The 20272-nt window shown below is 32.5% G+C and overlaps 1 non-coding gene across 1 annotated transcript; it reads left to right on the top strand.

Annotated features, from left to right (window-relative positions):
* The first annotated feature begins 17050 nt into the window (after window positions 1-17050).
* LOC128776607 (small nucleolar RNA SNORA62/SNORA6 family) lies at window positions 17051-17202 on the top strand. Its single transcript, XR_008421773.1, has one exon. It is a non-coding gene; the product is annotated as a small nucleolar RNA SNORA62/SNORA6 family (small nucleolar RNA).
* Window positions 17203-20272: the final 3070 nt, after the last annotated feature.

Here is a 20272-nt window from a genome sequence, read left to right as displayed (position 1 = left end):
GTGGTATAGCTATAGAATGTAATGTTTCATCTTCTATCTTTATCATTTATCTCTATTTTAAGAGATTTAATGTACTTCATAATGAATGTCAAAGACTTAATACTTATTCATGTGTAGTTTACTTTTAGTCTATCCATTAAAAATTGTTATGGGAATAATCATATTTTAATTTTCAAAATGGATTGTTCTATTCTCACCCAGTTAAATGCAAATTGCTACCTTCTCTGCACTTTTACAAGAGCTATTGAATTAGATAAGGAAAAGCCCACAGTCATGCAGATTTTTATCAATTTAAATAGGTCACCACAGACTGAAATAAAAAAAAAAAGAAAACCTGCATCCTTTGAGGGCCTGATCTTGAATATAAAGGAGCCAAACCACTTCAAGACACAATCGCTCTTACAATCCATCTGGTGGAAACATTAGCAATGGAAGTATAATTTGGCTACTTCTCTATTCTGTTTTCTTTACTAGTTAACAAAAACGATATTTAATAATCAACTCTACCAATCCACTATTCCATTCTCTTGAACTTGTGATTGGGTAACATTTATATGCTTCTGTTATAAAGCCTGAACAATTATTTTATAATACCTGTTTAATGTAATTGTTTTCTTCTATGTTAAAAACATGCTGAGAGAAATATTTGCCCAAAATCCAGAAGTAGCAAAATTAAACCCACCAAATCCATAAATAGTGTTTAGTAAGAATTTATTGTGCATGCAAGAACAGTTCATAAACTGGGAGCTTTCAAAAATAAAAATAGATATGAAGCTCAGGGGCATGAAGTTACAGAATGGATATATAGTAGAAATGAGAAAATTATTTAACCTTTACAATGATTGGTTAATGCAATGGGAGCTTCCTGACATCAGGGGATTGGTTAAAAGTGATTTTCTCATACCATTTTTAGGAGATGACTTAAGTTTCTTTTATAATTACCAGAGGCATTTACCAGAAATAACCAAAGTTACGTGAAATAAGCTAGATTTAATTTTGCTGACTTGGCTTAAATGTTTTGTCTGCTCAGGGAATTCTGTTCAGTCTCCATTTTGTATTTAATTTAACATGTTATAAAGTCTTCCTAGAGTAGACTCCTTTATGATTCTTTTTAATAACTGTGTGATGGAAATTTCTAAAAACTGAGGAAGAACAAACTTAAGTGTTCCATAGACTTTTATTAAAATGTTATTAGTGTTCTTTATAGTGCTTAGCCATTTAGGTGAGATTTTCAATCACTTGGATATTCCTGCACAAAAGTAGTGCTGATTATTTGGTAATCTGATATCTGGCAATAGAGAGTTTGCTGGCTCCCACAAAGCTGCCTGAAAATTATACATAACTGATGCCCTAGTAGAGAAAGAGTATACTCAATGCTTTCCTATACTCTATAGGCTGGTGTTTGGAGTCCATATTGGAATTTAGTCACTGTTTCATTTTATGTTAGCTAAAAAGGTATCAAAATTATTATTGGATTATATGTCAGCAATTCTGGGCCTTCTTTGGAAATTGCTGACAAGTTTCCTTAGAAGAAGCAGGTATTGGAATCAACCATCTTGTCCATGACTATTGCTAAACAAGCATTCAGACATAGGCATCAATATATATTTTGTTGATTGAATAAATATTTAAAAAAATGACTATTATAAACTTGGCAACAGCCATGGGTTACATAACTTTCTATTACAAGCTAATTTATGATAGTTTACAGATTTTTTTTGCAAGCATATTTAAACATATAATTTTTTTGCAAGCATAAACATATAATCATGTTGAATAAAACAGATACATAGATAATAGGTTAACAAACTCTCACCAATTATAATGCAGAGCTATTAACCTTTATTAAGCATATTTAAAATTCAGTGTTATTCCAGCAACAAATTATTGACTCAAACTCTTAAACCATGGTGTACCTGGGTGGTTCAGTCAGTTAAGTGTCCAAATCTCGGCTCAGGTCATGATCTCATGGTTCCTGGGACCAAGCACTGCACCAGGCTCTACGCTGACAGCATGCAGCCTTTATGGGATTCTCTCTGTCCCTTTCTTTGCCCCTTCCCCACTCACGTACAAGTGTGCGTGCACTCTCTCTCCCTCTCTCAAAATAAATAAACATTTAAAAAATCCTCTGGGGCGCCTGGGTGACTCAGTCAATTGAACGTCCAACTGCAGCTCAGGTCATGATCTCACAGTTCATGAGTTCGAGCCTCACATCAGGCTCAATGCTGACAGCTTGGAGCCTGGAGCCTGATTCAGATTCTGTGTCTCCCTCTCTCTCTGCCCCTCCCCCACTCATGCTCTGTCTCTCTCTCTCTCTCTCTCTCTCTCCTTCAAAAACAAATATAAAAATATTAAAAAATAAATAAATAAAAATAAAAAATCTTCTTAAATCAAAATATTTATTAAATAGTTGAAATTATGAGGCATCTTAATTCACAAATTTATTTTTTATTATTTTGGAATTTTATTTTTTATGTCTTTTTTCTAATATTTTTTAATGTTTATTTATTTTTGGGAGAGAGAGAGAGATAGCACAAGCAGGGGAGGGGCAGAGAGAGAGGGATACACAGAATCCAAAGCAGGCTCTAGGCTCTGAACTGTCAGCACAGCTGACACATGGGGCTCTAACCCACAAACCAGGAGATCATGACCTGAGCTGAAGTTGGCCACTTAACCAACTGAGCCATACAGGCACCCCCAGTTTTAGAATTTTAAACTAGAATGTGAAATTTCATGAAATAGTAACAAATGTATAGCTCAAAATGGACTTTATAAAAATGTGTTTTTAAATAAATTTCTACTGTTATTTGATTTATCACAATCTTTGATATTTGTGTGATATTATCTTTTTTGACTGCTGTAACTGGGTACTTCAGGGACTGGATTATGTTTTAGAAATAGCACTAAATGGGAATCCAGACATAGGATACAACTATTTAAGTATATATTCTCCCATTTAGTTTTTAACTTTGTGAAGGAAATTTAAGCCCTCTGGGACTAAATGTATTGACTAAGTGTATTAATACACTAAAGGTGTATTCTATAACACCTTATAGAAAACTATGTAAATATCAACATTTTTTTCAGTTTTGTCATTATGTAATTGAAATTTATTCACATCTTATACTACCAAAGTAATACAAAATTAGGAAGATATCTTACTTAATATAAAACTGGTCTCTGAGTTTCTAGATTTCAACTGCATTCTAAATTCTCTGGAATAGCACGTTTTTTAAATTATTTTTTAAACAACTTAAATGTAATGAGTTATATGTAATTTAAACAGAATATATATGCTTTTCTTTTTATTGTCTGAAAAGTCGTTTATTATTTATTTAATTTATCCTTGGACTTTACCTTATATATTATCATTTATTGTTAAACTTCCTTTTCCATGTGTTCATTTAAAGCAATATTTGCCTCAGGAATAATAGATTATCCATCATGTATACAGAAGTTATCTGAATACTTAATTTATTAGTGTGAAGACTAAAATGCCTTAATCTGATCGTTAAACTCACCAACTTGAATCCTAGTTGTTGTTAGGTTCAGAAAATATCAGAAGGGAGACTATTCACTGTACTTAACTGTGTAAATTGACATTTCAATACAAGCACAATACAATTTTAATCAATTCATTTCTTCCTTGATTATTCACATTAAGCTTTTCTCACCTTTGCATCTGTTAAGAACAATAGCACCATATTGTCACAACAGATTTGCTATAATGGAATTTACATTTTCATTCCAATGAGAAAGTAGTCTTTCATGTTTTTCTTCCTAGTAAGCTATTGGCTATTTTGATAGGTTGGCATTAACTAATGACCAGTCTGTAAGTAGGTGACACATTTCCTCATTTATAGATATTTTTCTCTATCTTTTTTAGTTAAACAGCATAGACACTTCTTAAAACATTTCTGCATGAAACCTTTGACTGTGACTAATTTTGTTATTAAAATCTTTTCACAGAATATACTATTTCCAATTTATAATTAAGTGATTATTATTAGAGATACGAAATATTTGTACAATTTTAAAGAATTATTTAATGCAGATCTTAAATACTAAATTATTTTTATCTCCTTCCAATGTTAGCCCTTTCTCCCATATGCTGATACCAATAGATTATTATAATGGTATATACTTAATGTAAATATTTATTTATTAAACTATTTTACATTTAATTTATTAATTTAATTAATATTGAAGCATAGTTGACTTACAATGTTACATTAGTTTCAGGTATACAGCACAATGATTTGGCAATTCCATACACTACATTATATTCACCATGATAACTGTAGTGTATTTTTGAGATATTTCATATTTTTGATATTTGGTTGAGTACAAAAAACTGCATCACTTTTTGTATTTTTGTAATGCACATCTAATTGGTTCAGATTTCTGAATGATGTTTTTCCCTTAGGAAGGTTTCAAAATGAAATTTCTTTACAACACCGTCTTCCTTATTCTCAAAACGTGCTTAGAATTGCTTTTGTGAAAATGCAGTACGGTCTTAAATAACTTTAGTGATTACATCATAAACAATTTAAGTAAGGGATACTACTCCTCAGAAGTAAATCTTTCTTTGTAGTTGATGGAATAATAGCTAACACTTTTATAGCCCTTACAATGTGCCAAACATTTCTAAGTGCTTTAAATTTTTTAACATATTTAATCTTTTAACATATTTAATCTTCATAATAACTACAGGAGTTAGGTACCCTTTAAAATTGAGCAAACTGAAGGACAAAGAGGTTAAGTAACTTGCACAGTATTACCGAGTTAGAAAGATGAACAAAACAACTTTCTAACCCAAATATTTTAGCTCTTATTTATTGAATTTGCTCTTAATTGTGAGGGTGTACTAATATCTTTTTTTTTTCCTGTTTCATAACATTTCAATCCATTATCTCACTGGGATAGAGAAACACAAACAAGTCCACCATACAATTTTCTAATTTTTGATAAAGAAAGTGTGATATTTTCATGCTAATAATGAGGGAATTTAGAAACTCCATAAGATGTGGTTAAGAATAGAGGTCTATGGGGGCGCCTGGGTGGCTCAGTCGGTTGAGCGTCCGACTTCGGCTCAGATCATGATCTCAAGGCTCATGAGTTCAAGCCCCGCGTCGGGCTCTGTGCTGACAGCTCAAGAGCCTGGAGCCTGCTTCTGCTTCTGTGTAACCCACTCACATTCTGTCTGTCTCTCTCAAAAATAAATAAACATTAAAAAAATTTTTTTTTTAAAAAAGAATAGAGGTCTATGTACTTAAGTACAAATGTTTACCAAGAATGTTAAACTCTGGAGGAAGAAAGGATTAAAAAAACAAACAAACATAAAAGTATCAAAGCTAGAAGGAATTTTACTGATCACGATGCATTTGGTATCTATTATGGATTGGTATATTTCAAGAAATGGTAAAACCTAATTTCAGCAAACAAGTAAACAACTAGAGTTATACATTTAAACACAATTTGAGGGGAATAAATCAATACCATATTTAAGGATAAATCCTATAAAGACAGCAGTGTACTTAATGTATGCGTTAACGTGCATATTGAAATAATCATCATTATATGTGCATATATAAATTATGCATGTATACACATGTATATGTATAACATATAGCAAACATTATTCATCCAACAATATGGTAAAATCTGATGTAATCACAGTGAAAACTTTCATGTGGATAAATTCTTATAAAAAATTCTTACAATTAAGTATTTAAGTGATTTGTAATTACTACATACTTCCATATTTTAGCTAAAGTAGTATTCTACATTAAACTTTAAAAAGAATTACTTTTAGAACCAGGATATCCTAAAGGAACTTGAAGATATAAAAACAACTCAATATTTAGTCCTTGATAAAATTCTGTAATTCATATAAAATAATTTTTTAAAATATCTAGGGTGTTTGGGTGGCTCAGTCAGTTAAGTCTCTGACTCTTAATTTCAGCTCAGGTCATGATCTCACTGTTCTTGAGATTGAGCCCTACTTCCGGCTCTGTGCCAACGGTGTGGAGCCTGCTTGGGATTTTCTCCCTCCCTCTACCTTTCCCTCTCTACTCTCTCTGTCTTTCTTTACCTTTCTCTGTCTCTCAAGATAAACAAATAAACATTAAAAAAATAAAAAAAATAAAATATCAATATACCCAGATATGACTTAATTCTTCAGGATCAGTTTGAAATATTCCATTATTTTTAAAATTATTACCTAAGTTGGTTTCCATTTGTTTCCAAATATTTATTTTTATGTGTAGTGTTGTGTTCAATGAGGAGGCAAAAACCACAACAGTCATTTTAACTTAAGATATTTAGTATTAACAGTTATTAATTTGATATTAGATTTTGAGTTAGGTAACTGTAAAAGTAAATAAATATAATTAAGCCATTTCTTAGGCTTGAGGGAATCAAAGGTGGGAAGGGGGGATTACTAAAACATTGAACTTGGAAGAAGGGCCTGGAACTCAGATCTGTGAAATGCCTTGTCTGTGCTTAGAGAAGGGGTTCTAGGTCCTGCCACCCAGACTTCTTAGATGTTCCTCTTTTAAAAAAAGGTGGGGTCTGTGTCCTCTTCCTCTCAATCATTACCAGACCAGTAATCAAGAGAATATATTAGAAGTGATGCTGTGTAATTTCTGATGCTAGGTCTGAAAATCTTACTTCCCCCTGCTTCTCTTAGAACACTTGTGGAGAAAGTCATCTGCCATGTAAAAGATTGCCCTAAGATTGCGTTGGTGAAGAGGCCACTTGCATTCATTGTAGCATGTGGTCCAATTGAACTTTCAGCTGAGAGCCAGCATCAACTGATAGCAATAGAAATGAGCCATCCTGGATGATGGCCCAGTATTGCCGTGGGATGATCACATGACTACAACCTTAGCCAAAAGTTGACTGCAGTTTCACAGGGGACCCCCACAATGAGTCCATAAAGTCCCTGACCTACTAATTCTTTGTCTTTAAAAAAAGGCAGTTCTTTGCCACTGTATTTTGGGGAGTATTTTGTAATGCAGGAATAATAGCTAGAGCAGAAAATAACAATAAGGACCCAAGAAGGTGGAAGTCCCTTCTTCTTCCTCTAGCCTTGTAGTCTTCCTTTAGTCCTCTCTGTTGGCAGTGCCCGGTTGGGTGGTTGCTGGCAAAACAAATACATTTTGGCAGCTTTAGGTTCTGCATCACAAAATAGAGTACAAAACAGCAGATTCAGAGCTGAGATACAAGAGCTAAATAAATGGTGCACAATATTTATGCAAAAGATGAAACACTTTTCAGGCTAAAATTAAAATTTTAATGACATTTAATAATATTTATAATGTAAATCTTAGAGGTATTTTTAAATGATTCCAATGTAGAAAACTAGAATAGTTTCTCAAACTGGATTTGAGAAATGGCACACAGATTAATATTAAGTGGAAATAACCTGCTTTATAGAATCAGCATACATGAAGACCTAGTTATCTTTAGAATTAAGCTCCATCTCCATTATCACGGTCATGAATAATAATTAACTAATTATTAGAACAGCTTTCAGGAAATCTCATATTGTCACTAAAAGGACTAACACACATTTAGCCTGCATCTTGTAACTCTTGATGATCGGACTATATTGGCAACATAATTCCTCAAGTTAAAAGTAAAAAATAGCAAACATCAGAATCAGGATAGATTTCATATTTTCACCATGTTATTTCCTTCTTAGATAAGAATCGTTATATTGTGTTTGATCTTATACATAGTATTAAGTTTCATTATTGGAAATTAAATAATTATTACTACTACTAATCCTATTATAATAGTTGTAATTTCCCAAAGTTCTTACCCTTAGATGAGTAGAGAGTAGAGTTTATACCTAAAAAATAATAATATTTAATTAAGGGTTTTTACTATATTAAAATATCTTTTTTGTTAAATCTCATTCACCTTTTTAAAAAATGGCCTTTCCTTATTCATCTTATTGCTTCTAATTAGCTATCCCTAATTTCTGTACATAGAGCATTTTGAATACCTACCTTATTATTTTTATCTCATTAATTAAGCTGCTTTTTGATTCTTTACTTTGACTATATATTTGAGATACACAATATTTTCCACTTGTGAACTTGGCACCCTAACCTAAGAGACATTCACCACTTTCTTCTTTAGTTTATTCTGCAACAGAGATTCCCTAATGCTAAAATCTATAGTATTTGGTGCCTACAGTTCATTTGCCTAAAAACACCCTGAGAAGCTGCTTTTGTAAGTTTTATCTAGTACCATAGATTGAACATATAGATAACATTATGTGAAATAGAGATTTTAATATTCCATAGCAAAGAGTCATAAGAAATACGTGTTAGGAGTCTTATCACCACAGCCTGATTAAAAACATAATGGGTTTGAATTCAAATTCATTGCACATTCAGGAGTGTCTGTATGTGCTATAAATTTATTTCAGTAACACAATTACCTGTAACTTCTTAAAGCATTGATTAAAACATACCAAGAAACCAATTCTTCCAAGAATTATTAAGGGAAGTCTATACTTTTCAACTTCTTAATATGCCTTGGGATTTCTAAGGATAATTGATGTGTCAAGTGCTCCTTTTGTCCTATGGATTACACACTATCTTTTTATTAATTTTATTATTAATAATACATAAGAATCCTGTTAATTAACTATTATTACTCCAGTTTTAAGTTGAGAAAATGAAATATCATTAAGTTTGCAATGTTTCTTATTGTAACTCATTTAGCACAACAGTTTGATAGATTCAAAGAATGGGGTAAGTGGAGAATTAACCAAAGTGAATTACCCAACAAACTCAGTTGATGATATTCAACATAATAGTATCTATATTTATTTGTTTTATTTTTTCTTGCTTTGCTCAATTTGAGACCAAAAACAATAGTATGCAAATAACAATAAATAACAAATATCAGGGTAAAATATATTCTGCTTATGGAAGGAAAAATAAAAGGTTAGAATATAACTATTTATTATTTCTTACAGAGTGAACAAAATATTTTCCTACATGGAAAAAAAATTTCCTTACAACAAAGTTGTTAAAAAATTTAAAACAATTTCTCACATGGAGCTGCATTAGGAAGTATGATATGATATAGAGGGGAATATATACATATATCACTTAATTAATGATACAGCATTAAATGGCTGGTGTCTGGGTGGCTCAGTCAGTGAAGCTTCTGACTTTGGCTCAGGTCACGATTTCTTTGTTCATGGGTTCGAGTCCCACATTGGAATCTGTGCTGACAGCTCAGAGCCTGGAGCCTGCTTCAAATTCTGTATCTCCATCTCTCTCTGCCCCTCCTGCTCTCTCTCTGTCTCTCTGTCTCTCTCTCTCTGTCTCTAAAAAATAACATTAAAAAAAACAAACAAAAAAAAAAACTTCAAATGGTATAGAGAAGGCAGCAAGGTAGCCAGCCACAGTTTATATGAATGGATGCTGGCAAATGGAACATCAAGAAGCCATCACCATCATTTCATGTGCAATAGTCACCCCTGCCTCCAAGATTCAAGGGTGTTAACATGCATTTCAAGTCTTTATTTATGCTGCACTAGCATGTGAACATTCTGTAACTCCTTCTTTTGATTAATCCACTGGCATTAGAAGGTTACTGAGAAGGTGTTTCAGTTCATATTTTTTTAAGGAAAAGAGGAGCCATTCTCAGGAATTTGCCACAGAGCCAAAAATAAAAGTAATGGTGGTAGCTAATTATACTTACGGTTTGCACTGATTTTAAGGACTTATTAAATTTTATTGTGTCATTTGCTCCAGGTTTTGGTTGGCAGTTTGACTTTGATTATATATTTTCCACTTACGGTTTGGAAATTAGTGTGGTGAATCTACACATTTTCTGTGAACATATTTCAAAATTAAATTGGATTCTTTCCACTATCAGCCATACGACCTATCACTGTAATATATTTGACATGGTTGCTAAACAGACTGAAATTTAGTATAGAATATTTCTTTGTGTGCCTATGACCAAATATTTATTTCTAAATTATTTTTCTACACATCAAAATTTCAAAAATTTCACTTACTATGTGTCATTAAAATCTGGCTGGCCAACATTTCATAACTATGTCATTAATTGCAGTTATCAGTGATGATGTGATTTTGTCAGAAATTATCCATCCAGTTATCCATCCAGTGTGATATGTAGAGGGGGAGCTATAGAATGATCTCTAGCAGAAGAATTAGTGGTTTTAAGACTGCTGCTATGAGATGGAACTATATTCATTTCCATTAGCCAAGAATTAAGGTAAGATGAATACACAGAAGTCCTATGATACACAGAACCTCAGCACATATTTTTTTAAGTTACTCTTACTATTTCAGTTAATAAAAGCCATTGCAAGAATAAACGTTAAATCTCAAATATGTTTATTCATGCCAAGCCTTGGAATAGCTACTAAACAACAAAGCAACTGCTCTTACTTCTCTAGAAAAACTACATTGTATCAACAAACATTCCTTTATTTAAACAGTTAAACACATTTCTTTCTTACACAAAACCTTAAAAAGATTAAACTGAGGAATCACTTGCATTAAATAATAATAGGAATATATTTGATATGATAATTTTATGTGCCATTATATCATTTACATCTGCTTTAACTATGAAGCAGATAGAAATATACACTGAGAAATAAAGTAGAGCCAAAAGACAATAATATATTATCATGTTTAATAGACTCTGATGGCACTTTTTGTTTAATTCATTTGGTCATAGCAGAATTAAATAGGAAATTTTAGCCATTTGGAAACTTGCCATTCATTTTATGTAAAAAAGTGCTTAAAGAACTAAAATGAGCAAAATAATGCATTTTTTTGTTTATGTAATATAGATGTAAACTTTTTCCCAAAAGGACAAAAATCGAAAAGGAAATATAATATTTATTTTATTATAAATTTAGTTGTATGTGATTGTTTTATTTTTATTTAAAAATGTATTAACAATTATTTCATTTATCAGAAAATTAATTTGAGTGCCACTGGTGCATAAAATTATTCTCATGGTTAGGGTATGGGGTCTGGAAGAATTATGGACTACGCTCATGTAAACTTATAATATATGGGTTTCCAAGAATTGTACATCTGAGTCTTTTATTTCAGTCCCCTTGACTTTTTACTAATTAACGTATTTCAATGTTCCAAGATGACTCTTGGTCTTTCTCTATTAATTTACTCCTAATCCACTATGCTGCCTCATTTTGTAAATGTAGGACCCTTCGTTGATGTTCAGCTCATATGTACTCGATCTACTTACAGCTTGTTTAGGGTCAGTGTCTGTCTTGATTAGGCAAGAATTTTAAATATTTCCCTACTGATCCTGTGGAGTTAATATAGTAAAGTGGTTGACAGGGCGCCTGGGTGGCTCAGTCAGTTAAGCATCCAACTCTTGATTTTGGCTCAGGTCATGATTTCATGGTTCGTTACATCGAGCCCGTGTTGGGCTATGACAGCACACAGCCTGCTTGGCATTCTCTCTCTCCCTTTCTCTCTCTACCCCTACTACTCTCTCGTGTGCACACTCATGCTGTCTCTCTCTCTCTCTCTCAAGTAAATGAACCTAAAAAAAAACTTTAAAAAATATAGTAAAATGGTTGGAAAGATCATTTCAGATTGTTCTATTAATAACACTTACTGATATTTGAGCATTATAATAAGCATAGAAAAATAATATTCATATAATCTTATTATAATGAAAGAAGGATATTTCTCTATTAGAACCAGAATAATTTTACTTTTGAACTTTTGTAAGATTCCAACTATATGACATTCTGGAAAAGGCAAAATTATGGAGAGAGTAAAAAGATCATTGGTTTCCGGAGATTGGAGTATGGGGAAATGGATGAATTCATGGAACACAGAGGATTCTTAAGGCAATGAAACAGCTCTTTATGTTACTATCGTGATAGATATATGCCGTTTTACATAAGTCCAAACCCATAGAATATACAACACCCAGAATAATTCCTATTGTAAATTATGGACTGTAGGTGATAATAATGCATCAGCATAGGCTTATTAATTGTAACAAATCTACTATTCTGGTGGGGGATGTACCATTCTAGAGGAGATGCTGTATAATGGGAGCAGTAGTTATCTGGGAAATCTCTGTACTTTCTGATCAGTTTTGCTGTGAATGTAAAACTCCTCAAAAAGGTATTAAAACACAGAGGGCTCTGTACATTTATCTCACCCTGGGTCCCACAAATCTATAGTTGAGGCCCTCCTGTTAATAAAGAGTGACCCAGGACTACAGCCTCTAAAGTCGAGATCAGTTATTATAAATCAGAGCAGGAGCATGGTTGTGAAACTGCAGGTGTCCTTTCCCTAGAGTGAAGAACAAAAAATCCAGTATACGGTGTGTTTGACTATATAGTAAATGCTGAGTTCTGTCAGAAGACAAAAGGCTAAATAAATGATGGCTATTTATTAAAAAAAAGAAAAAAGAGATAAAGGTAACTGTAGGAAATACAAATGTTATTTCTTTTGTAATACAACAAATGAAAGAAATGTAACCATGGTTCCTGACATTCTTGCTACAAAGGGTGGTTGCAGGGCCAGTGGCACTGGCATCATTTGAGATATTTTTAGATATCCAGTATCTCAAGTCTCAGGAAAGATTTACTGAGTCAAAATCTTCAAAAGTGCACCAGGAAAATCTTGATAAAGTATAGACTCTGATTCAAATTTTAGGGAGCTACCCCGACTGAAAACCTGCCCGGTGAGGCTGATGCTGCTGTTTGCTCTTAGCACTAATCAACATTTCTCAGCTGTTAACCATATGTTTATAGATAGACACAGAAATATAAACATCAAGCATTGATTTATTTCTGTGGCAAACAGTAATGGTAGGTTAAATAGAGGGAAAATACATGCGTGGGTGTGGTGTAAGAGAGCTTATATCTTATTTTGCACAGGAGAACATCAATCAATTATTTCTAAAATAGAGAAAGTGTTTATATTAAATCCAATTATTTCATCAAATGTTAACATAGCCATCTTGAAGACTTAATAAAATATCAATATAGGAGTTCAAAAATTACCTTCTCTGCATTTTTGCATTAATCATTCTTTAAATCTATGAAATTTTACACCATCAAAATCTATGACAAAGAAAGATTTGCAAATTAATAATACACATTTGAAAAACAGGGTTTTTTTTATTTTTTAATGTTTATTTATTTTTGAGAGAGACAGAGTTTAAGTGGGGAAGTGGGACCAGAAAGAGAGGGAGACAGAATTTGAAGCAGGCTCCAGGCTCTGAGCTGTCAGCACAGACCCCCCAATGCGGGGCTTGAACTCACAAACCATGAGACCATGAACTGAGCTGAAGTTGGATGCTCAGCTGACTGAGACAACGAAGTGCCCCTGAAAAACGGTTTGGTTGCACCTTACAGACTAATGTATAAATAATGTAAACTACATGTTATGTTCTATATTTTGGTTTTGGATTTTCTAGAAAAAAAGTGTCAATTAAAAAGGCAATCTGAGGGGCGCCTGGGTGGCTCAGTCGGTTAAGCTTCTGACTTCGGGTCAGGTCATGATCTCGCGATCTGTGAGTTCGAGCCCCGTGTCAGGCTCTGTGCTGACAGCTCGGAGCCTGGAGCCTGTTTCAGATTCTGTATCTCCCTCTCTCTGACCCTCCCCCATTCATGCTCTGTCTCTCTCTGTCTCAAAAATAAATAAAGGTTAAAAAAAAATAAAAAAATAAAAAGGCAATCTGATTTCAGAAGCATATATTTGAAAATAAAAAAATAATTATTTGACTATTGTATCTGATTAAAATATAGTGTGAATCCTGAGATCCATCTATACTAACGATAAAAGGACATACTCCAATACTATAAGTTAAAACAGCATTAGCTTTTAATATGAATAGAATTAGATAATGTGTGGTTATGCTTATCATCAATATATATGTATTTAAATTCTTTTGTTATTATTATAAAGGGACAAAATATTAAAGTACTTTGAGCAAAATAAGTTTCCCCCTCATTTTCAGTTTTCTGGCTTTTCCAGAGATATCCAAACATATGTAACTTCTTTTGCTTGGCAAGAGAATAAGTAACATTATAATGTTTTAAGAGAAAAGTTTTGTATTGGTACAAATCCAAATTTTTGTAAAGTTCCAGACATTGCAGATTAAGTAGTCTTTAAACAATAACAACAACAACAACAAAAACAATAAAAACAAGAGCAACAAAAATCCACATGGTCCAGAATGGAGCAATAAAACATTTCCTTTCAGCTTTGTTTGCTTTATGCATCCATTAGCAAAACTCTTACCACACAAGAAGCCCATGCATTTTTATCCCTTTGTACTAAGCAATGAAAGTAAAACTGAAAGATACACAATTTTCACTCTACATTCTTTCTTTGACATTTTCTGCATTAAGCTGAAATGAATGTAAACAAACACAGATGTCCACAATCATAATGTCAAAATATGTTTTCATTAATTCTTCTTAAAGGAAAACTATGTTGCACATTATAGTGTGTGATGATGACAAATATACATGCCTTAAACGTGTCCTGTAAAACCCCTCGGGCTCCAACATTCTTTGAAATGAAGCATTATCTTTAAACATGACTTCATCTAAATAGTTTGACAGAGGAAGTTTTCCAAAATAAGTGATGATACTTTTCTTTTTTAATAAAGTTTTGACCTAATCACCGTCTCTGCAGCTAATCTGCTGACAACTCAGCAACCCAAAGAACTTTGCACCAATACAAATATTTTACAATAAAAGCGTTTGTGGTATTTTGTTTTTGTATATTCCCAATCAAATAGTAAAGATTTTCAGATCTGTGACTCCTATGTCTTGGAATACTTCACATGCTTCTATAAATAAACCTCTAATGAAAAACTTGGTGCTTTTAATTTTGTAGTTGTTGATGATGTTATTATAACTATTATTTTTCAGTGAACATGGGAACATGAGACCCTTAATGTTTAAAAAATATCTATTATCTGCTCTATTTTCAGTCTCTGTTTATAATATTTTCCAAATTATCATAATTGTTAAGTTAATTGTAGAAAAATACCAAGAGTGACCCAAATATCACTGCTCTTCATATCAATGACTAATTAGAAGGCCTTTAGTTTCCACCTGTATGCTACAAAACATCACTGAGCTTAGTCATTCTGGAATCTACGGAACAAGTACTCTTCTATAATTCCATCTACCTCCTCATCTCATAGCTACACCATGTCCTTTGTTGCCAGTACTCTCCATGATAACACAGATTCAGTACATGTCGTTACACTCCACTAGTATCACCAAAGCTCTACACCTTTGTCAGGTATGGAAAAGGTTTTCTGCAGAGCTGTGTCACACATGGCCATCTGTGCCTGAAGCAACAGCATTTATTCCAAGATCAGCAACCTGAAACCATATAGCAAGAAAGATGATATACTGGATATAGCATTGGAGGATGGGAATGGAGCTACAATCCAATTACAAATTACTGAATGATACTATTTATCTATTTATGTCTATTTACTATGTATGGAAAGCATGAATTAAAGAATAAAATTAATATGTAATTTTTAATTATGAAAATAACAGTTAATTACAATGTTCGTGTTACTACTGAGACAATAGATTATTGTTACCTCTGTAGACTTTCCCATCTATATAGAATTGTGTTAATGAAGTTGTCTTTCCAAAATTGATAGTTTCCAATTATGTTGAGCTGTGACAAGAAAGAATTTGTCTTTCTCTTCTAAAATATTTCACCCATAGTCTTGTTTCTCCTAATACTCCAAAAGAATAAATATAAATTTCAAAAATGTCTCTCAGAATCAAGTGGCAATAAAGACAGAAATTAAACTCTCATTTGAAATTTGAGAATCACCACTTTATTTTCTCCCCAAAGCAATATTTTCTATTTGTTTCCTAAGCTTGATTTTCAAGGAGATTTCAGGCTTACAGAGTGGTAGTGGTTGTAGCGGCAATGATGATGGTGACAGTGGTGGTGGTGGTGATGTGACTTTGATACATGCCATCAGATAAGGTAGATTTGCTGCCCCTAAAACACCTTCTCCTTTCACTCACTTGAGCTTGTTGAGTTGCAGATGCCATGGCCTTTTAAAAAATTGATAATGCAAATAACCTAATTGCCCCCTGATTTCTATTATATCAGTAAATATAGAGTAAATAAAACATTAAAAAAAATACTTGTGAATGAGGTGTTCAAAAATATGCAAATTTGAACTGTATAGTGATTAGGTTACCTCTAAAACTAGAATCTCTAAATTCATAAAGAATTGCACCACATACCTGCTTTATGACTATTGAGCAAGATACTTAACATCTATGGACTTAGATTTCACCATCTCTAAAAAGTGGATGATAATAATATCTGAAACATTGGTTTAATAATATAATTAAGTAAAATGGGCCATAGAAGATGATTAACCCAGTTTCAAAACATATTAACTATTTAATAAACTTTGCTATTATTGATGAAAGTATTAATGCTATTTTATTTTTATTATTATGAAAAAAATAATATGATCACATAAATATATGCAGAAAAGCATTTGCCAAAATCCAATGTGCATATATAATAAAACTAACAATAGAGAACTCAGCAGGGCAGCTGCCACTTCCTCAATTTGTTAAAAACGTCTACCAAAAAGATTGTATAGCTAACGTATTTAATTTGAGAAACTGGAAGCTAGTCTATTGAATATAAGGAAAAACTCAAAGGTGTTCATGCACTACTCTTTTTTTTTAATATCATACTAGATGTCCTAGTTAATGCCATGAGACAAGAAAAGGAATAAAACTTACACAGATTTAGAGAAAGAAATAAAACTGTCTTTGTCCACAGATGATAACTGTGTAGACAATCTCAAACAACAAAAATACCCTGGAACAAATATGCAATAAGAACAAGATGGCAGGATACAAAGTCTATGTGAATAAAGTTAATTAATTTCTTATATGTTATCAATAAATAAGTTGACATTGAAATTAAAAACACAACACCACTCATATTGCCACAAAAAAATTAAATCTGCACGTTGTTAGAGCTTCGAGTGGGGCCACTGGCTGGCTATGAACTCCCAAGTGTAAGTACTATGCTACATGAGGGGCCAGTCTTTTGCTAACACCACAAGGGGCTCTGGCCCAATGAGTGGAGTTTGATTGCAATTCTTGCTATAAGTTAAATAAAAAAAATAAAAAATAAAAATAAAGGAAAGAAGAAAAAATTAAAAATTTAAAACAATTTTAAAAATTAAAAAAATGAAATACTTAGGCAAAAATCTAACAAAATATGTATGAAATATATCTGTGGAAATCTACAAAGTTCTAAAGAAAAAATAAAAGAAACTCACAAAAATTTAAAAAATAAAGGCAACCAAATTGCATACTTAGTCTTTTCATGGAATTTTATGTTCATGGAAAATAAAATGAAAACGCCATTACCCCTTTTTAGTATTCTATTTTAGAAAGCAAGAAAACCATAATTCTAGGTGAGACATGTGAAATGTACCTTTTATTATCACTACAATTCCCAATTTAATGTGTTCATACATTTCCTTTTTATTACAGAAATTAGCATTAGGAAACCACTTTTCTTTAATTACTAAGTAATGCCTCAGGTAAAAAGAATTACATTTCCTGTGATAAGAGTTCAGTGGGGAAAAGAAAACATTTATGCTAATAACAGTTTAAGCCTTCAATTCATAGTGCTCTCACAGTCAGTAAAAATAGTTTTAAGCCTTCAGCAAAAAGATGAATCATCAACAAAATCAGCAACTAAATTTTAGAACTAGAATTCATTGCATTTATAGCAAAACCTGTATTTGAATATTCAACTGGTTTCTCTTTTTTCACAAATGTTTATACTCCCTTCTCTTTATTCTCTCCAAGGCTAAAAAATCAAATCCATTGAACCAGCCAAAACTTTTAAAACTATTGTTTCTGATCTTATTTATAGAGGAATAATTCAAAATCCCATGGCTATAACTGATTTTTGTGAGACACTGAGCTCTATAAAGGAGCACTATCTGAATATTGCTTCAGGCCAATCTTTAACAAGGTTTCCCAAGTGACCATCTATAGAATAGTAAAAGGAAGTACTAAAGGGAATTTTATTTAGACTTCATAATGTGACATCCAACACATAGTTATCACATACTAAAGCTTTTTTTAATTGAAGAATATATTAGTAAATGTTTTGGCTGGGGTGAGTAGTTAGTTGATCAACAGGCTATTCACATGTTATTTTCTGTAAACTAAGATTTTTTAAACTATGACTATGAACTGCTAGAGAATGTTTAGGCCAGAGTCCATGGGAGAAGGGGCCGGATAGAAACAAACAAAAAATCTTTGGTTTCTCCAGGTAATAGTTTTCTTTTTTACTGAAGTATTCTACTAGTAATCATTGCTTTGTAATTTTTTACTTGCAGAAAGAACAGGTCCCACTTTACCCATAACTATATTTTTGATTGATTATGTTTCCAAGCACAATGCTGAATGGTGGAGTTGTGTAGACCAATAAACACTAATAAAAAAATCCCCTGCACTGTAAGAACGAAAGTGAGGCATAGACACAAATACACGGTAAAATGGGAGCTAATGGAAGCAATATGTCATATTGTTTAAGACGTTTGAATATTTCACCAAACTGCCTGAATTGGAATCCTTACTGCCACGTAATAGTTGTATGTTTTTGGGGTGCCTGGGTGGCTCAATAGGTTGAGCATCCAACTTCGGCTCAGGTCATGATCTCGTGGTCTGTGAGTTTGAGCCCCACGTTGGGCTCTGTGCTGACAGCTCAGAGCCTGGAGGCTGCTTCGGATTCTGTGTCTCCCACTCTCTCTCTCTGCCCCTCCCCCACTCATGCTCTGTCTCTCTCTCTCTCTGTCAAAAAGAAATAAACATTAAAAAAAAAGAATTATAAAAAATAGTTGTATGTCTTTGGGCAAGGGTATAAACTTGCTAGGCCTCAGTTCCTCATTGCAGTAATGGGAATAACTATTACTCATTCATAGAGACATTGTGAATTAATGAAATAACACTGTCATGTAATTTCTAAGAATAGTCTCTGGAACATTGTAAGTGTTTATTTTTTGTGATGCTTTGATCTGAATATAACTGGAAACCTATTAATGGCAAAAGAGAAAATACAGAGGTAAGATGAGCTTTAGGGTTAACTGAAATAATGATTCAATAATGAAGTAAAACATGTATTCTTTCTCTCTTTTCTTGCCCAAAGTGATACAGTTTTACTCACTGCAGAACTGGCAAAAGCAAGAAAGATAGGGAGCCAAAATTACCTGGAACTTAGAATTGCATTGCTGATACACAATGGGAGTAGAAAGTATATGACAATAATAATAATAATGGTAATAGGCATTCAACCACAATGTCATTTAGGAGATAGATACGGAACACTAAAAATACATCAAGAAGGAGAAAGTATTACATTGGCGGTGCAAAATAAATTGGGAAAGTGTTCTCAAAATATGAACTGAGATTAGAATAAAGGTCTGGGAGCTTCAAAATTATAGAATAAGGGAAAGATATTATAGTCATGAATGTTACAATATACAAAATCATGTAGACATTTAAAGCAAGTATATCATGTCTTTATCGTAAATTGGATATTTTAAAAGAATAAAAGTTACCCAAAGGTATAATTAATTATTTCCTTCCTCACCTCATCCTAAGTAACAATTAGAATCAAATTGCCTTTCCATTACATATTCTTGAAACTCCAAGATTGCACAATGGCAAATTATTCTTTATTCTCTTCATTTTTTACCATGTAGCCCAACTCTTCTGTTTATTTAAATAGGTCATAATCACATTTTTAGGGTAATTTTAGCTGGTTAATGAAAGTCTATCTTATGGACAAAGTAAAGATAAGTTGTGATTTCTCCCTCTCTTCTGTATCCTTACTGCTGTAATTTTTCTTACATGTTCAATTCTACAAAGTCAAAAAAGGAAAGAAAATTTGTAAATCACTGTGGTATTGGTGAGGCCAAAATATTGGACCATTTTTTTCATTAAACCAAAATGTTTTAGTGGATTTATTTTAATCAATATTAACCTAATTTTGGTCATATTTTAGTGCAGAGTTACTGATTTTCCTCAAGTAATATCCATAGTAAAATACTGTATCATAATTTTGTAACCAAATGATTAGGTTTTTAATTTTTGGTTTACAATTTATAAGTTGAATAGCACTGACTAAATGATTTAATCTTCCTGGGTCATTTCCTAAAA

This window comes from Panthera pardus, unplaced genomic scaffold (assembly GCF_024362965.1).
Source record: "Panthera pardus isolate Hobbes unplaced genomic scaffold, ASM2436296v1 HiC_scaffold_1, whole genome shotgun sequence".
Lineage (NCBI taxonomy): Eukaryota > Metazoa > Chordata > Mammalia > Carnivora > Felidae > Panthera > Panthera pardus.
The sequence above is the reverse complement of the archived record's forward strand: the minus strand, read 5'-3'. Positions and strand labels throughout refer to the sequence as shown.